General features: G+C 39.9%; 1 pseudogene; it reads right to left on the bottom strand.

The window, feature by feature from the left end:
- Positions 1–17,361: 17,361 nt before the first annotated feature.
- LOC119622592 (X antigen family member 3-like) lies at positions 17,362–24,818 on the bottom strand (annotated as a pseudogene).
- Positions 24,819–25,449: the final 631 nt, after the last annotated feature.

The following is a 25,449-nucleotide window of genomic DNA, read 5'->3' as shown; positions in this document are numbered from 1 at the left end:
AACCTGTTGCATTGAAGGAAAGAACCCAGTCCTGCCAGCATTTATCATCTGCTAATGGAAGAGCCCTTGGCCACTGAATAACCAGTAGGGACACAAAGGTACTACTTCAAAAGCTTTGATAAGCCTCTGAGACATTCTGGCTTCAGGTGAGACTAGTCACATTACCAGCTGTGGTGGCTATGGGGCAAACATATAATGGCACTCCAATACTTCTGGCAGCAGGCTTTTAAGTGGAAACCTTACAGGCCAGGAGAGAGTGGGATGACATATTTAAAGTGCTAAAAGAAAAAAACCTCTTATCCTATATTAGTGTACCTGGTAAAAATATTCTTCAAGCATGAAAAAGAAATAAAGACTTTCCCAGATAAATAAAAGCTGAGGGATTTCATCAATACCAGATCCTTCTTACAAGAAATGCTAAAGGGAGTACTTCAATCAGAAAGAAAAGAACATTAATGAGCAACAAATAATCACCAGAAGGTCCAAAATTTCCTGGTAATAGTAAGTACACAGAAAAACAGTGAATATTATAACACTGTAACTGTGGTGTGTAAACTACTCTTATCGTAAGTGGAAAGACTAAACAATGAACCAATTAAAAATAATAACTACAATAACTTTTCAAGACATAATCAGCACAATAGGAAATAGAAACAAAAAATAAAAAGAGAATGAAGTCAAGGTGAGTTTTTTAATTAGTTTTCTTTTTCATTGTTTGACTATTTAAAGAGTGTTACGTTGTTATCGGTCTAAAACAATGGGTTATAAGATAGTATTTGCAAACCTCATGGGAACCTCAAACCAAAAACATACAATAAAGACACAGAAACTAAAAACCAAGAGACTAAATTATATCACCAGAGGAAATCATCTTCATTAGCAGAAGATGAAGAGAAGAAAGAAAGAAAGAAAGAAAAGAAAGAAAGAAAAGAAAGAAACGAAAGAAAGAAAGAAAAGAAAGAAAGAAAGAAAGGAAGGAAGGAAGGAAGGAAGGAAGGAAGGAAGGAAGGAAGGAAGGAAGGAAGGAAGGAAGGAAGGAAGGAAGGAGAGAGAGAGAGAGAAAGAGGAAGAGGAAGAAGAAGAAGGATGAGGAGGAGGAAAGGAAGGAAGGAAGGAAGGAGAGAGAGAGAAAGAGAAGAAAGAAAAGAAGGAAAGAAAGAGAGAGAGAAAGAAAGGAAGAAAGGAAGGAAGGAAGGAAGAAAGAAAGAAAGAAAGAAAGAAAGAAAGAAAGAAAGAAAAGAAAGAAAGAAAGAAAGAAAGAAAGAAAGAGAGAGAGAGAGAAGACCACAAAACAACAAGAAAACAAATAACAAAATGGCAGGAGTAATTCCTTACTTATGAATAATAACATTGAATGTAAATAGACTAAGTTCTCCCATAAAAAATACATAGACTAGAAGAATGGATAGAAAAACAAGACCAATCGATCTTGCTTACAAGAAACACACTACACCTAGACCCCAATAAAACAAGAGCAGGAGACTTCAACACTGCACTTTCGGCATTGGACAGGTCTTCCAGACAGAAAATCAACAGAAAAACTTCAGATTAATCTGCACCGTAGATCAAATGGAGCTACTAGATGTTTACAGAACATTTTGTCCAAGAGCTGCAGAATATAAATTCTTTTCCTCAACATATGGATCATTCTCAAGGATAGACTATCTATTGGTACACAAAACAAGTCTTTTCTTTTTTTTCTTCTTTTTTTTTTTTTTTTTTTGACAGAGTCTCGCTCTGTCGCCCAGGTTGGAGTGTAGTGGTGTGATCTCAGCTCACTGCAAGCTCCACCTCCCAGGTTCACACCATCCTACTGCCTCAGCCTCCTGAGTAGCTGGGACTACAGTCAACCCGCCACCCACACCCCAGGTAATTTTTTGTATTTTTAGTGGAGACAGGGTTTCACTGTGTTTGCCAGGATGGTCTCAATCTCCTCACCTTGTGATCTGCCTACCTCGGGCTCCCAAAGTGCTGGGATTACAGGCATGAGCCACTATGCCCAGTCCAAAACATTAAAAAAAAAATGGAAACAATATCAAGCATCTTCTCTGAACACAATAGACTAAAACTAGAGATTAATAACAAGAGAAGAAAAGAAATAATAAAGATCAGAGCAGAAATAAATAATATTGAGATTAAAAAATACAAAAAAATTAACGGAACAAAAAGTTGGGTTTTTTTAAAGCTACACAAAATTGACAGATCTTTAGCCAGACTAAATAAGAAAAAAACACAGAAGATCCACATAAATAAAATCAGAAACTAAAGAGGAGACATTACAGTGATACTGCAGAAATTCAAATCATCATTAGTGACTACTATGAACAAAAAATATGCCAATAAATTGGAAAATGTTGAAGAAATAGACAAATTTTGAGATACATACAATGTACCAAGATTGAACCAGGAAGAAATCAATAATCTGAACGGACCAATAACAAATAACAAGATAAAGCCATAATAAAAGTTCTCCCAGTAAAGAGAAGCCTGAGACCTTGTGGCTTCACTGCTGAACTCCACCAAACGTTTAAAGAAGAACTAATATTATACCAATCCTACTCAAACTATTCCAAAAATTGGAAGATGAGGGAATACCTCTCAACTCATGCTATGGGGCCAGTATTATTCTGATACTGAAACCAAAGACACATCAAAAACTACAGGCCAATATCGCTAAAATATATTTATGGAAAAAGTTTAACAAACATTAGCCATCCAAATTCAGCAATACATTAGAAAGATTATTTGCCATGCAACATCAATTCATGATTTTAAAAACCCTAAAAAAAACTGAAGATAGAAGAAACATACCTCAACATAACAAAATCCATATAGAGGTGCGGGGCCAAGATGGCCAATTAGAAGCAAAGACACTCTGAGGCTCTGATTAAAAAAAAAAAAAACAACAACCATAATAAGCATGTGAAGCCTGCACAGGCAGCCAAGGTATTCAGGTTGTCTCATCAAAATTGACTAGAAGGCTGGCGTGACTCAGGGAGGTGGTGAGTGAGCATGCTATGCAGCCGGGAAAACTGTGATTTTTCCACAGAACTGTGCAACCCATGGATAGGAAGATCCCACTCCTAAACTCATACCACGAGGCCCTAGAGTCCCAACTCAGAAATGCACAGATACTTACAGTCTCTCAGCTGGAATCTGCTTAAGCCTACTGAACTTCCAGGGGGAGGGGCGACCAGCACTTGCTGCAGCTGCCTGCTTTCTAAGCCCTTTGAGTTCCTTGGGGACAGCAGCCAGTACTGGGACTCACACCTGCCTAACACACTAAGCTCCCTGGATGGGGGAAAGGAGGCACCCATTTGATAGCTCCAGGCTGCACTTTTCCCCTGCTGGAGCCAGGGAGCCTGGACGGCTTGGTCCAAAGATTTGTCCCTACAAGCCAACACACCAACTGTGGCAGTCTGTGGCCAGAGTGCCTCTTCAGGCCTAACCCTGACCCATCCTCCTCAGTGAGTGGGGCTTCCCTGGAGGATCTCCAGTAACTCCAACCAGAGGCTCAGGGACAGAATTTAGATCTCCCTGGGCCTGAGCCCGTAGAGGGAGGGGTGGCCACAGTCTCTGTGGACCAGCAGACTTAGCCTCTCTTTCTGGTAGTTCTGAGGAATCTAGGCAACCCAGACAAGTGGGTTTCCCCATTGAAACATACCCTCTCCAACAAGGGACAAAATGCTTTGTTAAACAGGTCCTGTTCCCTGTGCCACCAAACTGGGTGAGACCCTCCAACAGGGGTTCTCAGACACCCTATACAACAGCGATCCTACTGGCATTATGTTGGTGCCTCTCGAGGTCACAAGTCCCCAGAAGAAGGAGCAGGCACCCATATTTGCTGTTCTCCAGTCTCATTGAGAGACATATCCAGGCACAGAGGCTAATCAGATGAATAAGGACTGAAGTGAATGCCAAGCAAACTGAAGCAGCCCTAAATAAGAAGGACCTGACTATTGAAAGAAAAACAAGAAGACGGCAGAATAAAAACAGCTCCAATCTGCAGCTCCCAGCGAGATCAAAGCAGAAGGTGGGTGATTTCTGCATTTCCAACTGTGGTATGTGTCTTATCTCATTGGGACTTGTTAGACAGTGGGTGCAGTGCACGGAGGGTGAGCTGAAGCAGGGCAGGGTGTCACCTCACCTGAGAAGTGCAAAGGGTAGGGAAACTACCTCCCTTAGCCAAGGGAAGCCATGAGGGACTGTGCCTTGAGGAATGGTGCATTCTGGCCCAGACACTACACTTTTCCCATGGTCTTCACAACTTGCAGAACAGATTCCCTCAGGTGCCTACACCACTAGGGCCATGGGTTTAAAGCACAAAACTGCGCAGCCATTTGGACAATCACCGACCTAGCTGCAGGAGTTTATTTTTCATACCCCACTGGCACCTGGAATGCTAGTGAGGCAGAACCACTCACATCCCTGGAAAGGGGGCTGAAGCCAGGGAGCTAAGTGGTCTAGCACAGCAGATCTCACCCCCACAAAGCCCAGCAAGCTAAGATCCACTGGCTTGAAATTCTCACTGCCAGCACAGTAGTCTGAACTCGACCTGGGACACTAGAGCTTGGTGGGGGAGGGGGGGTCATCTGCCATTACCAAGGCTTGAACAAGTGGTTTTCCCCCTCACAGTGAACAAATCTGCCTGGAAGTTCAAACTGGGTGGAGCTCACAACAGCTCAGCAAAGCCACTGTGGCCAGACTGCCTATCTAGATTTCTCCTCTCTAGGGAGGGCATCTCTAAAAAAAAGCCTGCAGCCCCAGTCAGGGGCTTATAGATAAAACTCCCATCTCCCTAGTACAGAGCACCTGGAGGGAGGCGAAGCCATGGGTGTAGCTTCAGCTGACTTAAATGTTCCTGCCTGCTGGCTCAGAAGAGAGCAGTGGATCTCCTAGCACAGTGCTCAAGCTATTGAGAAACAGACTGCCTCCTCAAGTGAGTCCCTGAACCCCATGCCTCCTAACTGGGAGACACTTCCCAGCAAGGCTCGGCAAACATCTCAGACAGCAGAGCTCCTGCTGGCATGTGGCAAGTGTCTCCCTGAGACGAAGCTTCCAGAGGAAGGAACAGGCAGCAATATTTGCTGTTCTGCAGCTTCTGCTGGTGACACCCAGGCAAACAGGGTCTGGAGTGGACTTGCAACAAATTCCAACACACCTACAGCAGAGGGGCCTGACTGTTAGAAGAAAAACTAGCAAACAGAAAGGAATAGCATCAACATCAACAAAAAGGACATCCACTCAAAAATCTCAGCCAAAGGTTACCAACAGCAAAGACCAAAGGTAGATAAATCCATGAAGCTAAGGAGAAACCAGTGCAAAAAGGCTGAAAATTCCAAAAACAAGAACACCTCTTCTCCAAAGAATCACAACTCCTTGCCAGCAAGGGAACAAAGCTGGATGGACAATGAGTTTAATGAATTGACAGAAATAGGCTTCAATAAGTGGGTAATAACAATCTCCTCTGAGCTAAAGGAGCATGTTCTAACCCAATGCAAGGAAGCTAAGAACCGTGAAAAAAGGATGGAGGAATTGCAAACTAGAATAACCAGTTTAGAGAAGAACATAAATGACTTGATGGAGCTGAAAAACACAGCACGAGAATATCGTGAGTCACACACAAGTATCAATAGCCAAATCGATCTAGTGGAAGAAAGGATTGAAAATCAACTTAATAAAATGAAGCAAAAAGACAAGAGTAGAGAAGAAAGAATGAAAAGAAACAAACAAAGCCTCCAAGAAATATGGGACTATGTGAAAAGACTAAACCTATGATTGATTGGTTTACCCGAAAGTGACAAGAAGAATGGAAACAAGTTGGAAAACACTCTTCAGGATATTGTACAGGAGAACTTCCTCAACCTAGTAAGATAGGCCAACATTCAAATTCAGGAAATACAGAGAACACCACAAAGATACTCCTTGAGAAGAGCAACCCCAAGACACATAATCATCAGGTTAACCAAGGTTGAAACAAAGGAAAGAATGTTAAGGGCAGCCAGAGAGAAAGGTGGGATTTCCCAAAAAGGGAAGCCTGTCAGATCTCTGCAGAAATCCTACAAGCCAGATGAGAGTGGGGGCCAATATTCAACACACTTAAGAAAATAATTTTCAACCCAGAACTTCATATCCAGCCAAATTAAGGTTCATAAGTGAAGGAGAAAAAAAAAACCTTTACATACAAGCAAATGCTGAGAGATTTGGTCACCACCAGACCTGCCTTACAAGAGCTCCTGAAGGAAGCACTAAATATGGACAGAAGAAACTGGTACTAGCCACTGCAAAACCATACCAAATTGTAAAGAAGATCAACACTATGAAGAAACTGCATCAACTAATGGGCAAAATAACTAGCTAGCATCAAAATGACAGGATCAAATTCACACATAACAATATATATATTTCTTAATGTTTTAAGAAAGTTTATGAATTTTTGCTGGGCTGCATTCAAAGCCATCCTGAGCCACATGCAGACTGCAGGCCACAGGTTGGACAAGGCTGGTTTACACCTTAAAATTTAGGGTAATCAACACTTTGTAGTTTGATATTACTTCTTTTTTATATATATACTTTAAGTTCTACGGTACATGTGCACAATGTGCAGGTTTGTTACATATGTATACATGTGCCATGTTGGTGTGCTGCACACATCAACTCATCAGCACACATCAACTCGTCATTTACATCAGGTATAACACCCAATGCCATCCCTCACCCCTCCCCTCTCCCTATAATAGGCCTGAGTGTGTGATATTACCCTTCCAGAGTCCAAGTGATCTCATTGTTCACTTCCCACCTATGAGTGAGAACATGCAGTGGTTGGTTTTCTGTTCTTGTGATAGTTTGCTGAGAATGATGGTTTCCAGCTGCATCCATGTCCCTACGAAGGACACAAACTCATCCTTTTTTATGGCTGCATAGAATTCCATGGTGTATATGTGCCACATTTTCTTAATCTAGTCTGTCACTGATGGACATTTGGGTTGATTCCAAGTCTTTGCTATTGTGAAGAGTGTCACAATAAACATACATGTGCATGTGTTTTTATAGCAGCATGATTTATAATCCTTTGGGTATATCCCCGGTAACGGGATGGCTAGGTCAAATGGTATTTCTAGTTCTAGACCCTTGAGGAATCACCACACTGTTTTCCACAATGGTTGAACCAGTTTACAATCCCATCAACAGTGTAAAAGTGTTCCTATTTCTCCACATCCTCTCCAGCACCTGTTGTTTCCTGACTTTTTAATGGTTGCCATTCTAACTGGTGTGAGATGGTATCTCATTGTGGTTTTGATTTGCATTTCTCTGATGGCCAGTGATGAAGAGCACTTTTTCATGTGTCTGTTGGCTGTATGCATGTCTTCTTTGAGAAATGTCTGTTCATATCCTTTGCCCACTTTTTGATGGGGTTGTTTTTTTTTTTTTTCTTGTAAATTTGTCTGAGTTCTTTATAGATTCTGCATATTAGCACTTTGTTAGATGAGTAGATTGCAAAAATTTTCTCCCATTCTGTAGGTTGCCTGTTCACTCTGATGGTAGTTTCTTTTGCTATGCAGAAGCTCTTTAGTTTAATTAGATCTCATTTGTCAATTTTGGCTTTTGTCGCCATTGCTTTTGGTGTTTTAGACATGAAGTTCTTGGCCATGCCTATGTCCTGAATGGTATTACCTAAGTTTTCCTCTAGGGTTTTTATGGGTTTAGGTCTAATATTTTAGTCTCTAATCCACCTTGAGTTAATTTTCATACAAGGAGTAAGGAAAGGATCCATTTTCAGCTTTCTCCTTGTAGCTAGCCAATTTTCCCAGTACCACTTATTAAATAGGGAATCCTTTCCCCATTTCTTGTTTTTGTCAGGTTTGTCAAAATCAGATGGCTGTAGACGTGTGGTATTATTTCTGAGGTCCCTGTTCTGTTCCATTGGTATACATCTCTGTTTTGGTACCAGTACCATGCTGTTTTGGTTACTGTAGCCTTGTAGTACAGTTTGAAGTCAGGTAGCGTGATGCCTCCAGCTTTCTTCTTTTGACTTAGGATTGTCTTGGCAATGCGGGGTCTTTTTTGGTTCCATATGAAATTTAAAGCAGTTTTTGCCAATTCTGTGAAGTAAGTCATTGGTAGCTTAATGGAGATGACATTGAATCTATAAATTACCTTGGGCAATATGGCCATTTTCACAATATTGATTGTTTCTATCCATGAGCATGGTATGTTCTTCCATTTGTTTGTGTCCTCTTTTATTTCACTGAGCAGTGGTTTGTAGTTCTCCTTGAAGAGGTCCTTGACATCCCTTGTAAGTTGGATTCCTAGGTATTTTATTCTCTTTGAGGCAATAGTGAATGGGAGTTCATTCATGATTTGGCTCTCAGCTTCTCTGTTACTGGTGTATAAGAATGCTTGTAATTTTTGCACATTGATTTTGTATCCTGAGACTTTGCTGAAGTTGCATATCAGCTTAAGGAGATTTTGGGCTGAGATGATGGGGTTTTCTAAAGATACAATCATGTCATATGCAAACAGGGACAATTTTATTTCTTCTTTTCCTAACTGACTACCCTTGATTTCTTTCTCTTGCCTGATTGCCCTAGCCAGAACTTCCAACACTATGTTGAATAGGACTGGTGAGAGAGGGCATCCCTGTCTTGTGCCAGTTTCCAAAGGGAATGCTTCCAGTTTTTTCCCATTCAGTATGATATTGGCTGTGGGTTTGTCATAAATAGCTCTTATGATTTTGAGATACGTTCCATCAATACCGAATTTATTGAGCGTTTTTAGCATGAAGGGCTGTTGAATTTTGTCAAAGGCCTTTTCTGCATCTATTGAGATAATTATGTGGTTTTCATCTTTGGTTCTGTTTATATGCTGGATTACGTTTCTTGATTTACATATGTTGAACCAGCCTTGCATTCCAGGGATGAAGCCCACTTGGTCATGGTGGATAAGCTTTTTGATGTGCTGCTGAATCGGGTTTGCCAGTATTTTATTGAGGATATATGCATCGATGTTCATCAGGGATATTGGTCTAAAATTCTCTTTTTTTGTTGTGTCTCTGCCAGGCTTTGGTATCAGGATGATGTTGGCCTCCTAAAATGAGTTAGGGAAGATTCCTTCTTTTTCTATTGATTGGAATAGTGTCAGAAGGAATGGTACCAGCTCCTCCTTGTACCTGTGGTAGAATTCAGCTGTGAATCCATCTGGTCCTGGCCTTTTTTTGGTTGGTAGGCTATTAATTATTGCCTCAATTTCAGAGCCTGCATTGGTATGTTCAGAGATTCAACTTCTTCCTGGTTTAGTCTTGGGAGAGTGTAAGTGTCCAGGAAATTATCCATTTCTTCTAGGTTCTCTAGTTTATTTGCGTAGAGATGTTTATAGTATTATCCAATGGTAGTTTGTATTTCTGTGGGATCGGTGGTGATATCCTCTTTATCATTTTTTATTGCATCTATTTGATTCTTCTCTCTTTTCTTCTTTATTAGTCTTGCTAGTGGTCTATCAATTTTTTTCATCTTTTCAAAAAACCAACTCCTGGATTCATTGATTTTTTGGAGGTTTTTTTTTTTTTTAATTTTACTTTAAGTTCTAGGGTATATGTGCACAACGTGAAGGTGTGTTACATATGTATACTTGTGTCATATTGGGGTGCTGCACCCATCAAATCATCAGCACCCATCAACTCGTCATTTACATCAGGTATAACTCCCAATGCCATCCTTCCCCCCTACTCCCTCCCCATAATAGGCCCTGGTGTGTGATGTTCCCCTTCCCGAGTCCAAGTGATCTCACTGTTCAATTCCCACCTATGAGTGAGAACATGCGGTGTTTGGTATTCTGTTCTTGCGATAGTTTGCTAAGAATGATGTTTTCCAGCTGCATCCATGTCCCTACAAAGGACACAAACTCATCCTTTTTCATGGTTGCATAGTATTCCATGGTGTATATGTGCCACATTTTCTTAATCCAGTCTGTCACTGATGGACATTTGGGTTGATTCCAAGTCCTTGCTATTGTGAATAGTGCCACAATAAACATACGTATGCATGTGTCTTTATAGCAGCATGATTTATAATCCTTTGGGTATATATCCAGTAATGGGATGGCTGGGTCAATTGGTATTTCTAGTTCTAGATCCTTGAGGAATCGTCATACTGTTTTCCACAATGGTTGAAATAGTTTACAATCCCACCAACAGTGTAAAAGGGTTCCTATTTCTCCACATCCTCTCCAGCACCTGTTGTTTCCTGACTTTTTAATGATTGCCATTCTAACTGGTGTGAGATGGTACCTCATCGTGGTTTTGATTTGCATTTCTCTGATGGCGAGTGATAAGGAGCATTTTTTCATGTGTCTGTTGGCTGTATGCGTGTCTTCTTTTGAGAATTTGGAGTGTTTTTTGTGTCTCTTATCTCCTTCAGTTCTGCTCTGATCTTAGTTATTTTTGCCTTCTGCTAGCTTTTGAATGTGTTTGCTCTTGCTTCTCTGGTTCTTTTAATTGTGATGTTAGGGTGTCAATTTTAGATCTTTCCAGCTTTCTCTTGTGGACATTTAGTGCTATAAATTTCCCTCTACACACTGCTTTAAATGTGTCCCAGAGACTCTGGTATGTTGTATCTTTGTTCTCATTAGTCTCAAAGAACATCTTTATTTCTGCCTTCATTTTGTTATGTACCCAGGAGTCACTCAGGAGCAGGTTGTTCAGTTTCCATGTGGTTGAGTGGTTTTGATTGAGTCTCTTAGTCCTGAGTTCTAGTTCGATTGCACTGTGGTCTGAGAGACAGTTTGTTATGATATCTGTTCTTTTACATTTGCTGAGGAATGCTTTACTTACAACTATGTGGTTAATTTTGGAATAAGTTTGATGTGGTGCTGGGAAGAATGTATATTCTGTTGATTTGGATTGGAGAGTTCTGTAGATGTCTATTAAGGCCCTTTGGTGCAGAGTTAGTTCAATTCCTGGACATCCTTGTTAACTTTCTGTGTTATTGATCTGTCTGATGTTGACAGTGGGGTGTTGAAGTCTCCCATTATATTGTATGGGAGTCTGAGTGTCTTTTTACATCTCTAAGGACTTGCTTTTTTAATCTGGGTGCTCTTGTATTGTTTGCATGTATATTTAGGATAGTTAGCCCTTCCTGATGAATTGATCCCTTTACCATTATACAATGGCCTTCTTTGTCTCTTTTGATCTTTGATGGTTTAAAGTCTGTTTTATCAGAGACTAGGTTTTTTTTTGTTCTCCATTTGCTTGGTAGGTCTTCCTCCATCACTTTATTTTGAGCCTATGTGTGTTTCTGCATGTGAGATGGGTCTCCTGAATACAGCAAACTGATGGGTCTTGACTCTTTATCCAATTTGCCAGTCTGTGTCTTTTAATTGTACCATTTAGTCCATTTACATTTAAGGTTAATATTGTTAACACATAACAATATTAACCTTAAATGTAAATGGGATAAATGCCCCAATTAAAAGACAAATGGGATAAAGAGTCAAGACTCATTGGTGTGCTGCATTCAAGAGACCAATCCCATGGGCAGAGACGCACATAGTCTCAAAATAAAGGATAGAGGAATATTTACCGAGAAAATGGAAAGAAAAAAAAAGCAGTGGTTGCCATCTTTGTATCTGATAAAACAGATTTTAACCAACAAAGATCAAAAAATAAAAAGAAGGCATTACATGATAATAAATGGATCAATGCAACAAGAAGAGCTAACTATTCTAAGTATATATGCACCCAATAGAGTAGCAAACAGATTCATAAAGCAAGTTCTTAGAGACCTTCAAAGAGACTTAGGCTCCCACACAATAATAGTGGGAGACTTTAACACACCCACTGTCAATATCAGACAGATCAACAGGACACAAAATTAACAAGGATATTCAGGACTTCAACTCAGCTCTGGACCTCAGAGTTCTAATAGACATCTACAGTAGTCTCCTCTCCAAATCAATAGAATATACATTCTTCTCAGCACCCCATCACACTTATTCTAAAATAGAACACATAATTCGAAGTAAAACACTCCTCAGCAAATGCAAAAAATGGAAATCACAGCAAACAGACTCTCAGACCACAGTGCAATTGAATTGGAAGTCAGAATTAAGAAACTCACTCAAAACCACACAACTACATGGAAACAGAACAAATAGCTCTTGAATTACTACTGGGTAAATAACAAAATTAAGGCAGAAATAAATAAGTTCTTCAAAACCAATGAGAACAAAGACACAATATACCAGAATCTCTTGGACACAGCTAAAGCAATGTGTATAGGGAAATTTATAGCACTAAATGCCCACAGGAGAAAGCTGGAAAGATCTAAAATTGACACTCTAACATCACAATTAAAAGAAATAGGAAAGCAAGAACAAACAAATTCAAAAGCTAGCAGAAGACAAGAAATAACTAACATCAGAGCAGAACTGAAGGAGATAGAGACACCAAAAATCCTCCAAAAAAATCAATGAATCCAGAAACTGGACATTTGAAAAAATTAACAAAATAGATAGACTACTAACCAGAATAATAAAGAAGAAAAGAGAAGAATCAAATAGACACAATAAAAAATGATAAAGGGAATATCACCACTGATCCCACAGAAATACAAACTACCATCACAGATTACTATAAACAACTCTACACAAATGAACTAGAGAATCTAGAAGAAAAGGATACATTCCTGGACACACACACCTTCCCAAGACTAAACCAGGAAGAAGTCAAACTCCTGAATATACCAATAACAAGTTCTAAAATTGATGCAGTAATTAATGGTCTACTAACCAAAAAAAGTCCAGGACCCAAAGGATTCACAGCCAAATTCTACCACAGGTACAAAAAGGAGCTTGTACCATTCCTCCTGAAACTATTCCAAACAATGGAAAAAGAGCAAGTCCTCCTTAACTCATATTTTTAGGCCAGCATCATCCTGATACCAAAACCTGGCAGAGACACACACACAAAAAAAGAAAATTTCAAGCCCATATTCCTGATGAACATCGATGTGAAAATCCTCAATAAAATACTGACAAACCAAATCCAGCAGCACATCAAAAAGCTTATCCACCACGATCAAGTTGACTTCATTCCTGGGATACAAAGCCGGTTCAACATATGCAAATCAATAAATGTAATCCATCACATAAACAGAACGAATGACAAAAACCATGTGATTATCTCAATAGATGCAGAAAAGGCCTTCAATAAAATTCAACACTCTTTCATGCTAAAAACTCTCAATAAACTGGGTATTGCTGGAACTTATCTCAAAATAATAAAAGCAGATGACATGATTGTATATTTAGAAAATCCCATCATATCAGCCCCAAATCTACAAGCATTCCTGTACACCAATAATAGCCAAACAGAGAGTCAAATCATGAACTTCGATTCACAATTCCTACATAGAGAATAAAATACTTAGGAATACAACTTACAAGGGATGTGAAGAACCACTTCAAGGAGAACTACAAACCACTATTCAAGGAAATAAGAGAGGACACAAACAAATGGAAAAAAGTTCCCTCCTCATAGACAGGACGTATCAATATCACAAAAATGGCCATACTGCCCAAAGTAATTTATAGATACAATGCTATCCCAATCAACCTACCATTGACTTTCTTCACAGAATTGGAGAAAAACTACTTTAAACTTTATATTGAACCAAAAACAAGCCCACATAGCCAAGAAAATGATAAGCAAAATGAACAAAGCTAGAGGCATCACGCTATCTGACTTCAACCCATATTACAAGTCTACAGTAACCAAAACATCATGGTACTGGTACCAAATCAGATATATAGACCAATGGAACAGAACAGAAGTCTCAGAAATAATTCTACACATCTACAACCATCTGATCTTTGAAAACCCTAACAAAAACAAGTGACGGGGAAAGGATTCCCTATTTAATAAATGGTGTTAGGAAAATGGCCTAGTCATATACAGAAAACAGAAACTCAATCTCTTTCTTTTACCTTTTACAAAAATTAACTCAAGATGGATTAAAGACTTAAATTTAACACCTAAAAACATAAAAACCCTAGAAGAAAACCTAGGCAATACCATTCAGGACATAGGCATGGGCAAAGACTTCATAACTAAAACAACAAAAGCAATGGCAACAAAAGCCAAAATTGACAAATGGGATATAATCAAACTAAAGAGCTTCTGCACAGCAAAATAGACTATCATCAGAGTGAACATGCAACCTAGAGAACTGGAGAAAATTTTTGCAATCTATCCATCTGACAAAGGGCTAATAACCAGAATCTACAAGGAAATTATGCAAATTTACAAGAAAAGAAAGACAACCCCATCAAAAAGTGGGTGAAGGATATGAACAGACAGTTCTCAAAAGAAGATATTTGTGCAGCCAACAAACACATGAAAAAAGCTAATTATCACTGGTCATTAGAGAAATGCAACTTAAAACCACAATGAGATACCATCTCACGCTAGTTAGAATGGCAATTATTAAAAAGTAGGAAACAATAGATGCTGGAGAGGATGTGGAGAAATAGGAACACTTTTACACTGTTGGGGGAACTGTAAACTGGTTCAACCATTGTGGAAGGCAGTGTGGCAATTCCTCAAGGATCTAGAACCAAAACTACCATTTTACCCAGCAATCCCATTACTGGGTATATGTGCAAAGGATTATAAATCATTGTACTATAAAGACACTTGCACACATATGTTTATTGCAGCACTACTCACAACAGCAAAGACTTGGAACCAACCCAAATGCTCATCAATGTTGGACTGGATAAAGAAAATGTGCCACATACACACTATGGAATACTATGCAGCCATAAAAAATGATGAGTTCATGTCCTTTGCGGGGACATGGATGAAGCTGGAAACCACCTTTCTCAGTAAACTAACACAGGAACGGAAAACCAAACACCACATGTTCTCACTCATAAGTGGGAGTTGATCAATGAGAACACATGGACACAGGGAGGGGAACATCACACACCAGGGCCTGTTGGGGAGTGCAGGGCTAGGGGAGGGATAGCATTAGGAGAAATACCTAATGTAGATGATGGGTTGATGCGTGCAGCAAGCCACCATGGCACGTGTATACTTATGTAACAAGCCTGCACGTTCAGCACATGTACTTAAAGTATAATTTAAAAAAAATAGTGAAAGAATTCTGTGACCAAATGTGTGGTTTTATTCCTCCACAAACCAAGCAAGCAATGAGTTTCCCAACACATACCTGTTGGGTGTCCTCTCATTCAATTCTGAGACAATCTACCTAGAGATAGTCTCAGATTGTACAGGTTGACACACAGACCCACAATATGGCCCCCAAGTTCTAATGCCAATTGCAAGCACTAGGATGTTTTACCTGTGCTTCTGACACACCAGCTATAAATTGGATTTCACATGACTTTTATTCGGGTTCAATTAATTTGCTACATCACCTCACAAGACTCAGGGAAACATGCACATTTATGGATTGATTAAAACAGGATATTAGAAAGGATGCAGATAAAGAGATACATGAGATAAGAAACGGGGGAAGAGCAGGGAGCTTCCATGCCTTGTATGGGCATGTTGCCCACCATGTGTTCAGCTAATCAGAAGCTCTCTGAACCCTGTACTTTTGGGTTTTGATGGAGGTTTCCGTTATTGATTAAACTGTTGGCCTGCCATTGATGATCAAATTAACCTTCAACCCCTCTTCCTTCCCTGAAGGTTGGGGTTGGGGTTGAAAGTCAGAACCCTTAGCCACGCCCAAGATGGCCGAATAGGAATAGCTCCAGCCTCCAGCTCCCAGCATGAATGACACAGACGATGGGTGATTTCTGCATTTTCAAATGAGGTACCGGGTTCATCTCACTGGGGCATGTCAGACAGTTGGTACTGGTCCATGGGTGCAGTCCAAACAGCAAGAGCTGAAGCAGGGTGAGGCATCGCCTCACCTGGGAAGCACAAGGGGGAAGGGAATTCCGTTTCCTAGCCAAAGGAAATTGAGACACACAACACCTGAAAATTGGGTAACTCCCACCCTAATACTGCACTTTATCAAGGGTCCTAGCAAATGGCACACCAGCAGATTGTATCCCACACCTGACCCAGAGGGTCCCACACCCACAGAGCCTCCCTCATTGCTAGCACAGCAGTCTGAGATCTAACTGCAAGGCAGCAGGGAGGCTCCGGGAGGGGTGCCTGCCATTGCTGAGGTTTAAGTAGGTAAACAAAGCCACCAGGAAGCTCGAATTGGGTGGAGCCCACCACAGCTCAAGGAGGCCTGCCTGCCTCTGTAGACTCCACCTCTGGGGACAGGACATAGCTAAGCAAAAAGCAGCAGAAACCTCTGCTGATGTAAAAGTCCCTGTCTGACAGCTTTGAAGAGAGCAGTGGTTCTCCCAGCATGGAGGTTGAGATCTGAGAACGGACAAACTGCCTGCTCAAGTGGGTCCCTGATCCCTGAGTAACCTAACTGGGAGACATCCCCCACTAGGTGCAGACTGACATCTCACACCTCACACGACTGGGCGCACCTCTGAGATGAAGCTTCCAGAGCAAGAATCAAACAGCAACACTCGCTGTTCAGCAATACTCTATCTTCTGCAGCCTCCACTGCTGATACCCAGGCAAACAGGGTCTGGAGTGGACCTCAAGCAAACTCCAACAGATCTGCAGCTGAGGGTCCTGACTGGTAGAAGGAAAACTAACAAACAGAAAGGACACCCACACCAAAACCCCATCAGTACATCAAAATCATCAAAGACCAAAGGCAGATAAACCACAAAGAAGGGTAAAAAGCAGTGCAGAAAAGCTGGAAATTCAAAAAATCAGAGCACATCTCCCCCTCCAAAAGAATGAAGCTCATCACCAGCAATGGAACAAAGGTGGATGGAGAATGACTTTGATGAGTTGAAAGAAGATGGCTTCAGTCGATCAAACTTCTCAGAGCTAAAGGAGGAACTACGTAACCAGCACAAAGAAACTATAAACCTTGAAAAGAGATGTGACGAATGGCTAACTAGAATAACCAATGTAGAGAAGTCCCTAAAAGAACTGATAGAGATGAAAACCATAACATGAGAACTACGTGACAAATGCACAAGCTTCAGTAACCAACTCGATCAACTGGAGGAAAGAGTAACAGTGATTGAAGATCATATGAATGAAATGAAGTGAGAAGAGAAGTGTAGACAAAAAAGAGTAAAAAGAAATGAACAAAGCCTCCAAGAAATATGGGATTATGTGAAAAGACTAAATCTACATCTGATTGGGGTGCCTGAAAGTGACGGGGAAAATGGAAACAAGTTGGAAAACACTCTGTAGGATATCATCCAGGAGAACTTCCCCAATCTAGTAAGGCAGGACAACATTCAAATTCAGGAAATACGGAGAACACCATACAGATACTCCTCGAGAAGAGCAACTGCAAGACACATAAATGTCAGATTCACCAAAGTTGAAATGAAGGAAAAAATGTTAAGAGCAACCAGAGAGAAAGGTCTGGTTACCCACAAAGGGAAGCCCATCAGACTAACAGTAGATCTCTCGGCAGAAACTCTCCAAGGCAGAAGAGAGTTTCTCAGGACTAAGAAACTCAATCAAAATCGCTCAACTACATGGAAACTGAACAACCTGCTCCTGAACGACTACTGAGTACATAACGAAATGAAGGCAGAAATAAAGATATTCTCTGAAACAAATGAGAACCAAGATACAGCATACAAGAATCTCTGGGACACATTTAAAGCAGTGTGTAGAGGGAAATTTATAGCACTAAATGCCCACAGGAGAAAGCTGGAAAGATCTAAAATTGACACTCTAACATCACAATTAAAAGAACTAGAGAAGCAAGAGAAAACACATTCAAAAGTTGGCAGAAGGCAAAAATAACTAAGATCAGAGCAGAACTGAAGAAGACAGAGACATAAAAAAATCCTCCAAAAAATCGATGAATCCAGGAGGTGGTTTTTTGAAAAGATCAACAATATGAATAGACCGCTAGCAAGACTAATAAAGAAGAAAAGAGAGAAGAATCAAATAGATGCAATAAAAAATGATAAAGGGGAATATCATCACTGACCCCACAGAAATACAAACTACCATCAGAGAATACTATCAACATCTCTACACAAATAAACTAGAAAATCTAGAAGAAATGGATAAATTCCTGGACACATACACTCCCCCAAGACCAAACCAGGAAGAAGTTGAATCCCTGAATAGACCAATAGCAGGCTCTGAAATTGAGGCAATAATTAATAGCCTACCAACCAAAAAAAGTCCAGGACCAGATGGATTCACAGCTGAATCCTACCAGAGGTACAAGGAGGATTGGTACCATTCCTTCTGGAAGTATTCCAATCAATAGAAAAAGAGGGAATCCTCCCTAACTCATTTTACGAGGCCAACATCATCCTGATACCAAAGCCTGGCAGAGATACAACAAAAAAAGAGAATTTTAGACCAATATCCCAGATGAACATAGATGAAAAATCCTCTATAAAATACTGACAAACCGAATCCAGCAGCACATCAAAAAGCTTATCCACCATGATCAAGTGGGCTTCATCCCTGGGATGCAAGGCTGGTTCAACATACGCAAATCAATAAATGTGATCCAGCATATAAACAGAACCAAAGACAAAAACCACATGATTATCTCAATAGATGCAGAAAAGGCCTTTGACAAAATTCAACAGCCCTTCATGCTAAAAACGCTCAATAAATTCGGTATTGATGGAACGTATCTCAAAATCATAAGAGCTATTTATGACAAACCCACAGCCAATATCATACTGAATGGGCAAATACTGGAAGCATTCCCTTTGGAAACTGGCACAAGACAGTGATGCCCTCTCTCACTACTCCTATTCAACATGGTGTTGGAAGTTCTGGCTAGGGCAATCAGGCAAGAGAAAGAAATCAAGGGTAGTCAGTTAGAAAAAGAAGAAGTCAAATTGTCTGTTTGCAGATGACATGATTGTATCTTTAGAAAACCCCATCATCTCAGCCCAAAATCTCCTTAAGCTGATAAGCAACTTCAGCAAAGTCTCAGGATACAAAATCAATGTGAAAAATGACAAGCATTCTTATACATCAATAACAGGCAAAGAGAGAGCCAAATCATGAATGAACTCCCATTCACTATTGCCTCAAAGAGAATAAAATACCTAGAAATCCAACTTACAAGGGATGTCAAGGACCTCTTCAAGGAGAACTACAAACCACTGCTCAGTGAAATAAAAGAGGACACAAACAAATGGAAGAACATACCATGCTCATGGATAGAAACAATCAATATTGTGAAAATGGCCATACTGCCCAAGGTAATTTATAGATTCAATGTTATCCCCATCAAGCTACCAATGACTTTCTTCACAGAATTGGCAAAAACTGTTTTAAACTTCATATGGAACCAAGAAAGACCCCGCATTGCCAAGACAATCCTAAGTCAAAAGAACAAAGCTGGAGACATCATGCTACCTGACTTCAAACTATACTACAAGGCTATAGTAACCAAAACAGCATGGTACTGGTATCAAAACAGAGATATAGACCAATGGGACAAAACAGAGCCCTCAGAAATAATACCACACATCTACAGCCATCTGATCTTTGACAAACCTGACAAAAACAAGAAACGGGGAAAGGATTCCCTATTTAATAAATGGTGCTGGGAAAATTGGCTAGCCATGAGTAGAAAGCTGAAACTGGATCCTTTCCTTACTCCTTATACGAAAATTAATTCAAGATGGATTAGAGACTTAAATGTTGGACCTAAAACTATAAAAACTCTAGAAGAAAACCTAGGTAATACCATTCAGGACATAGGCATGGGCAAAGACTTCATGTCTAAAACACCAAAAGCAATGGCAACAAAAGCCAAAATTGACAAATGGGATCTAACTAAACTGAAGAGCTTCTGCACAGCAAAAGAAACTATCATCAGAGTGAACAGGCAACCTACAGAATGGGAAAAAAATTTTGCAATCTACTCATCTGACAAAGGGCTAATATCCAGAACCTACAAAGAACTCAAACAAATTTACAAGAAAAAAACAATCCCATCAAAAAGTGGGCAAAGGATATGAACAGACACTTCTCAAAAGAAGACATCATGCAGCCAACAGACACATGAAAAAATGCTCATCACCACTGGCCATCAGAGAAATGCAAATCAAAACCACAATGAGATACCATCTCACACCAGTTAGAATGGCAATCGTTAAAAAATCAGGAAACAACAGGTGCTGGAGAAGATGTGGAGAAATAGGAACACTTTTACACTGTTGGTGGGACTGGAAACTAGTTCAACCATTGTGGAAAACAGTATGGTGATTCCTCAAGGATGTAGAACTAGAAATACCATTTGACCCAGCCATCCCATTACTGGGGATATACCCAAAGGATTATAAGTCATGCTGCTATAAAGACACATACACACTTATGTTTACTGTGGCACCATTCACAATAGCAAAGACTTGGAATCAACCGAAATGTCCATCAGTGACAGACTGACTTAAGAAAATGTGGCACATATACACTACGGAATTCTGTGCAGCCATAAAAAAGGATGAGTTTGTGTCCTTTGTAGGGACATGGATGCAGCTGGAAATCATCATTCTCAGCAAACTATCACAAGAACAGAAAACCAACCACCACATGTTCTCACTCATAGGTGGGAATTGAACATTGAGATCACTTGGACACAGGGCAGGGAACATCACACACCAGGGCCTGTAAGGGGATGGGGGAGCTGGGGTAGGGATAGCATTAGGAGAAATACCTGATGTAAATGATGAGTTGATGGGTGCAACAAACCAACATGGCACATGTATACCTATGTATCAAACCTGCACGTTGTGCACATGTACCCTAGAACTTATAGTACAATAATAAAAAAGGAAATTAATTCTGGACAAAAAAAAGACTATAACCTTCCTAAGAATACAGTTGAGTCTTCTTCAGTAGGCTCTTGGAAATAGACTAAAAACTACTTTTCAATGTGAATGGTCTAATGGAATGGTTCAGCAGTGTAGAGTCAAAAACATTTAGGTAATTTCTTCCCTAAATATGAAGTGCTTCCTTGAAATTCAGAAGTTCTTCTAATTAACCATCAGCAATTTAGAAAATATGTGTAAAAAATACTTACGTCGACTACTCACGAATTAGGACGTTATGGTCTTTGAACTTTAAATCATATCATCTGATGTCTCAAGGCAGAAACCTGTAACCTATGATATGATTACAGGTGATTCTATCATATGTGCCTTCAATCTAATTACACACAGTAGCTCATGAAGACTAACAGGAAGACAGGGGTCATAATTAACACAGGCATCTTACACCCACCTTCAGCATCACTGACCTACATGTATGCTCCCTACTACATCGGTCACAGAAACCTGACAGTCTCTTGCCATTTTATTATTCAGTCATTCAAGGGTTCACTGCAGAAAGCGTTTAAAATGCAATTATTCTTTAAGAGCCAGAGAAATCAGAATTTAACAAAATCCAAGGATAGTCATTTACGTCTCCAAACAGGAAAAAAAAAAACATCAAGCAGGTTGCCCGCTCATTTCTTAGGAACCACGAAATCTCAACTCAGATATTATAACTGGAGGGAAACTGATTGTTATGAAAAATCATATCTTTGTGTTATATCCAACAGAACATGAAAACACAGAAATCAACCTTGAAACAGATTTTAATGTATCTGATTTGCATCTACTATTTTCAATAATAGAAAAAGATGGGTGTAGAATTTATGGAATTCACCCAAAATCTCACAAATTATGTTAGATCTGATACTAGAACCTCCTTCAGTACTCAGCATATTTCACACAAAGTAGTATTACAAATGTATTATGTATTTATTAAAAGCGGAAATTAGAAAATAATCTGAAAATTTTTCGCTCTTGGTTATAGTCACAAGTAAGAAAATGCTTTCATATTTGATGATTCAATACAGCTTTGACCCAATTTGTTTCTGTATCTGATAGTGTTTAAGTCTTCCAGTCAGGCATATGGGGTAGGAACAACTTTTCAAGGAAAGCCTGCATTTGAATTGTGTTTTAAAGGGGCAGTAATGTTCTCTCTTTTTGTTATCAAAAGTATAATATTGTGAAAAACAGAAAACACATAATTTTGCCTCTTAATGGATAGCATACCTCCTTCTGGCGTTTTAAATTGCTCTAATTTTGGCAGAATTTTCTCCTGGACATCAGTACCATCTCTGCATTCATCCCAGTCTTTGACTGAGACAGTTCCTGGAGATCAATTTCCAGGTCAGGCACTAAAAAATACAAAGGTTATTGATTAAAACGGGCAAACAAGAAAGACAAAAAAGGAAATGATAGTATTCTTTTCCTCAGTGTTATGAAATAAAAGCCTGTGGACTACCGTGCTAATAAATGTCATGTAAAGATGTCACACCTTTATTTTCCTGTATTATAAAATCTTATATTAAATGACAATCTGAGGATAAATCACACCACACCTACATTTCCCATATTTTACCATTGTGTATTATGAACAGTGAATATCGACTAAGAAATCTGAAGTCTGCCTGAAGTCTGGATAGAATTTTAATCATAAATGAAATGTAATTTTCTAAAGGATTAGAACAATGTATTGGCCTGCTTATGAGAAATCTTACAATTGGACACCCATTCCTTGTTGAGGTAACTTGAAAATTATTTGGATAAAGTTAATTAACTTTATGCTTAGGTTCAAGGGCCCTATATGTAACTTTGTATAAATAAGTCACATTTAGAATAATGTACCAAAATAACAGGAAAGTAACTGTATTCCAGTGAGGGCATAGGAAATTGAGTGCAAAGAAATTAGTGGTCATCGTTGACAGTCATATTCTGGAAACCTCTTAACAATGAATTGCTAAAATAATCCACGTCCCAAATTCTGCCAATGTTTAGTGTGAAAATGGTATCCACTGAGTAAACAACTTCTGATTCAGGATAAACTTATGGTACTTTGAGTTTTCTAATTATGAAAGTGCTTCAGCAACTTTTAAAAGCCCCTTCAAAATCATACTAATATAGCTACCTGTATGCCAGTATCTTGAATTAGCCACCTTTTACCAAACATCTTGAAAAAATACCAATCAAAGGATACCACTCAAAGAGTGGCTGTCATTTATTGAGCTGTTTTCTGGAGTTGCTATTCTGCTTCATTGAACTGTGTTTTGTCCTGAGCCCAATACTGAAGTACCTTACAGTACACACACATTCGAATAATAAGTATCTTAAGCAAAACCACTGACCTTTTCTTATTACAACATGGATAACACAAACCTTGGGACAAAATATGAATTTTGTCTCCATAAGTCAAGTGTTCTTGGTAAACCTCAATCCCTGAGCCTCAATTTTCTTATTTATAAAATGGGGCTAACATTCCTATGCAAATGGGCTTTATTCAGGGTGTTACAAGGTAGGATGACTTGGCACTCTATATGCTATTAAAGGGTGTTTATAGCACGGTTGACGCAATGACTTAGAAGATCATAAAACAACATTCTAAGAAGAACACATTAAACTAGTGAAATACTGCATATGTTTATACATAAAATTAAACTGCTTAGTCTGATTTAGCAAGGACTGTATTTTCAAGCATACAAAATACATCATGAAGAAAAAGAAAAGATTCATTATATTCAGGGACTGCATGAAGCTGCAAACTATACTGTTCACTTTTCCAGCCAACTTTCAGCAAGTGTTTGAGATCCTTTCCTAATGTTTTCTTTCCTCCCGTTACTGGTCATGACGTAAGGCATGATGCACACGTAGGTCTCCTCCCCACTGTAGACATTCTTTCTTTCCCTTCCCAGCACCATGAATCTCAGCTGCACCCTGATCTCTCTCCTGACCAGGTGTAGGATCCCAATTTTCAGTTGGTGGTTCTTCTTGTTGAGGGTCCTCATCACTGTGCTCCTGGGATCATGGTTGTGTGTGTACAAATAAAAAGTTTTGTTGTCAATATATGTCAATAATGTAAATATATAGAATACATAGATATTTCTGATCATAAGTAAGTCTAAAGACATTTCTCCAACACTATTCCATATACCTATCCTTCATAAAGTTATTCTTCCCACAGAGAGGTTACTCTAAGACAGAATTACCCTCAAGGGCTTTGGAAGGTGATTTAATCTATGTTGAGATGGATGTGTGCAATCTGTTATGAATAAGCATACGGAGGAAGTCATGGGCAAAATCTGGGGAACACAAGGTTATCCATCCAGGCAAAACCAGAAAGTACGCCAGGCACAGTGGCTCAGGCCTGTAATCCCAGCACTTTGGGAGGCCGAGGCAGGTGCATTACCTGAGCTCAGGAGTTTGAGACCAGCCTGGGAAACACAGTGAAACTCTGTCCCCCATCTCTACTAAAATACAAAATGAAATTAGCCGGGCATGGCGGTGTGCACCTGTAGTCCCAGCTACTCGGGGAGATGAGGCAGGAGAATTGTTTGAACCCGGGAGGCAGAAGTTGAAGTAGCTGAGCCTGGGCAACAGAGCAAGACTTCGTCTCCAAACACACACACACACACACACACACACACACACACACACATATACAGCAACAGACATAATCCTCTTGGATCAGTCTTTCCTTCATGAGATGCCATGATCTTTTTTTGTCAGCTTGGAAGACCTTTAACAGTGTATGTATACTAGTTCAACAACACTATCACAAAAAGAAATGTCTGTTAATAGAAAACAACGAATGTTAAAGCACTCACAAGCATAGGCCCAATCAGCTCAGGAGTTTGTAAACTTCATCTTGGTCTAGGCCTACATGTTGATCTTCCTCACCAGATTATATTTCACTCTGCAAAGAGAATACAAAATACTGTGATTGGGAAAATGCACTTGACAAGATAGCTATATTTGAGCACTTCCATGGCCAAATGTTAACTTGTTATTTTTTTAAAGTTTGGAAATACTTTGAAGGTAAGTCCCAGGGCAAGTATAAGTTTGTGTGCCTTCTGAATAGAATTCTTGCACAGTCACTTAAGGTGGCGAAGCTAGCAAAGTAATGCCTTAAGGCTCCTGGCAAGAGACACTGGATATCTCTGATGTGGTTTAAGGCATTTCTGGGACTCAGATACCTCCAACAGCACCTGCAACACGAGCCCCATTTTAACCCTATCCCCTCCGTGCCAAGGCGCTCCTGCCTCCCTAGTTGTGGCCCTGACAAAAAAGAAGGCCCATGGCTGTGGTGCCACATGAAAAGGATGAAGACCTCCAGGCCCTTCTCCCTCTGAGTCTCCCTCCCCCTGACAACCCTCTGGAAGCGCACTGGCTTCTCCTCACTCTCACTCACACTTCAACTCCCAGTTGGATTGGACTGTGGACCTACCTGCTGCTTCTCAGTAGGAGAGAAAGAATCCAGACCTCAGGAACTTGACCCCACAGCTCCGAGGCATTCACCACGTGGGCGAAGAG

Source organism: Chlorocebus sabaeus, chromosome X, assembly GCF_047675955.1.
Source record: "Chlorocebus sabaeus isolate Y175 chromosome X, mChlSab1.0.hap1, whole genome shotgun sequence".
Lineage (NCBI taxonomy): Eukaryota > Metazoa > Chordata > Mammalia > Primates > Cercopithecidae > Chlorocebus > Chlorocebus sabaeus.
This window is presented reverse-complemented; position numbering and strand designations above follow the sequence as displayed.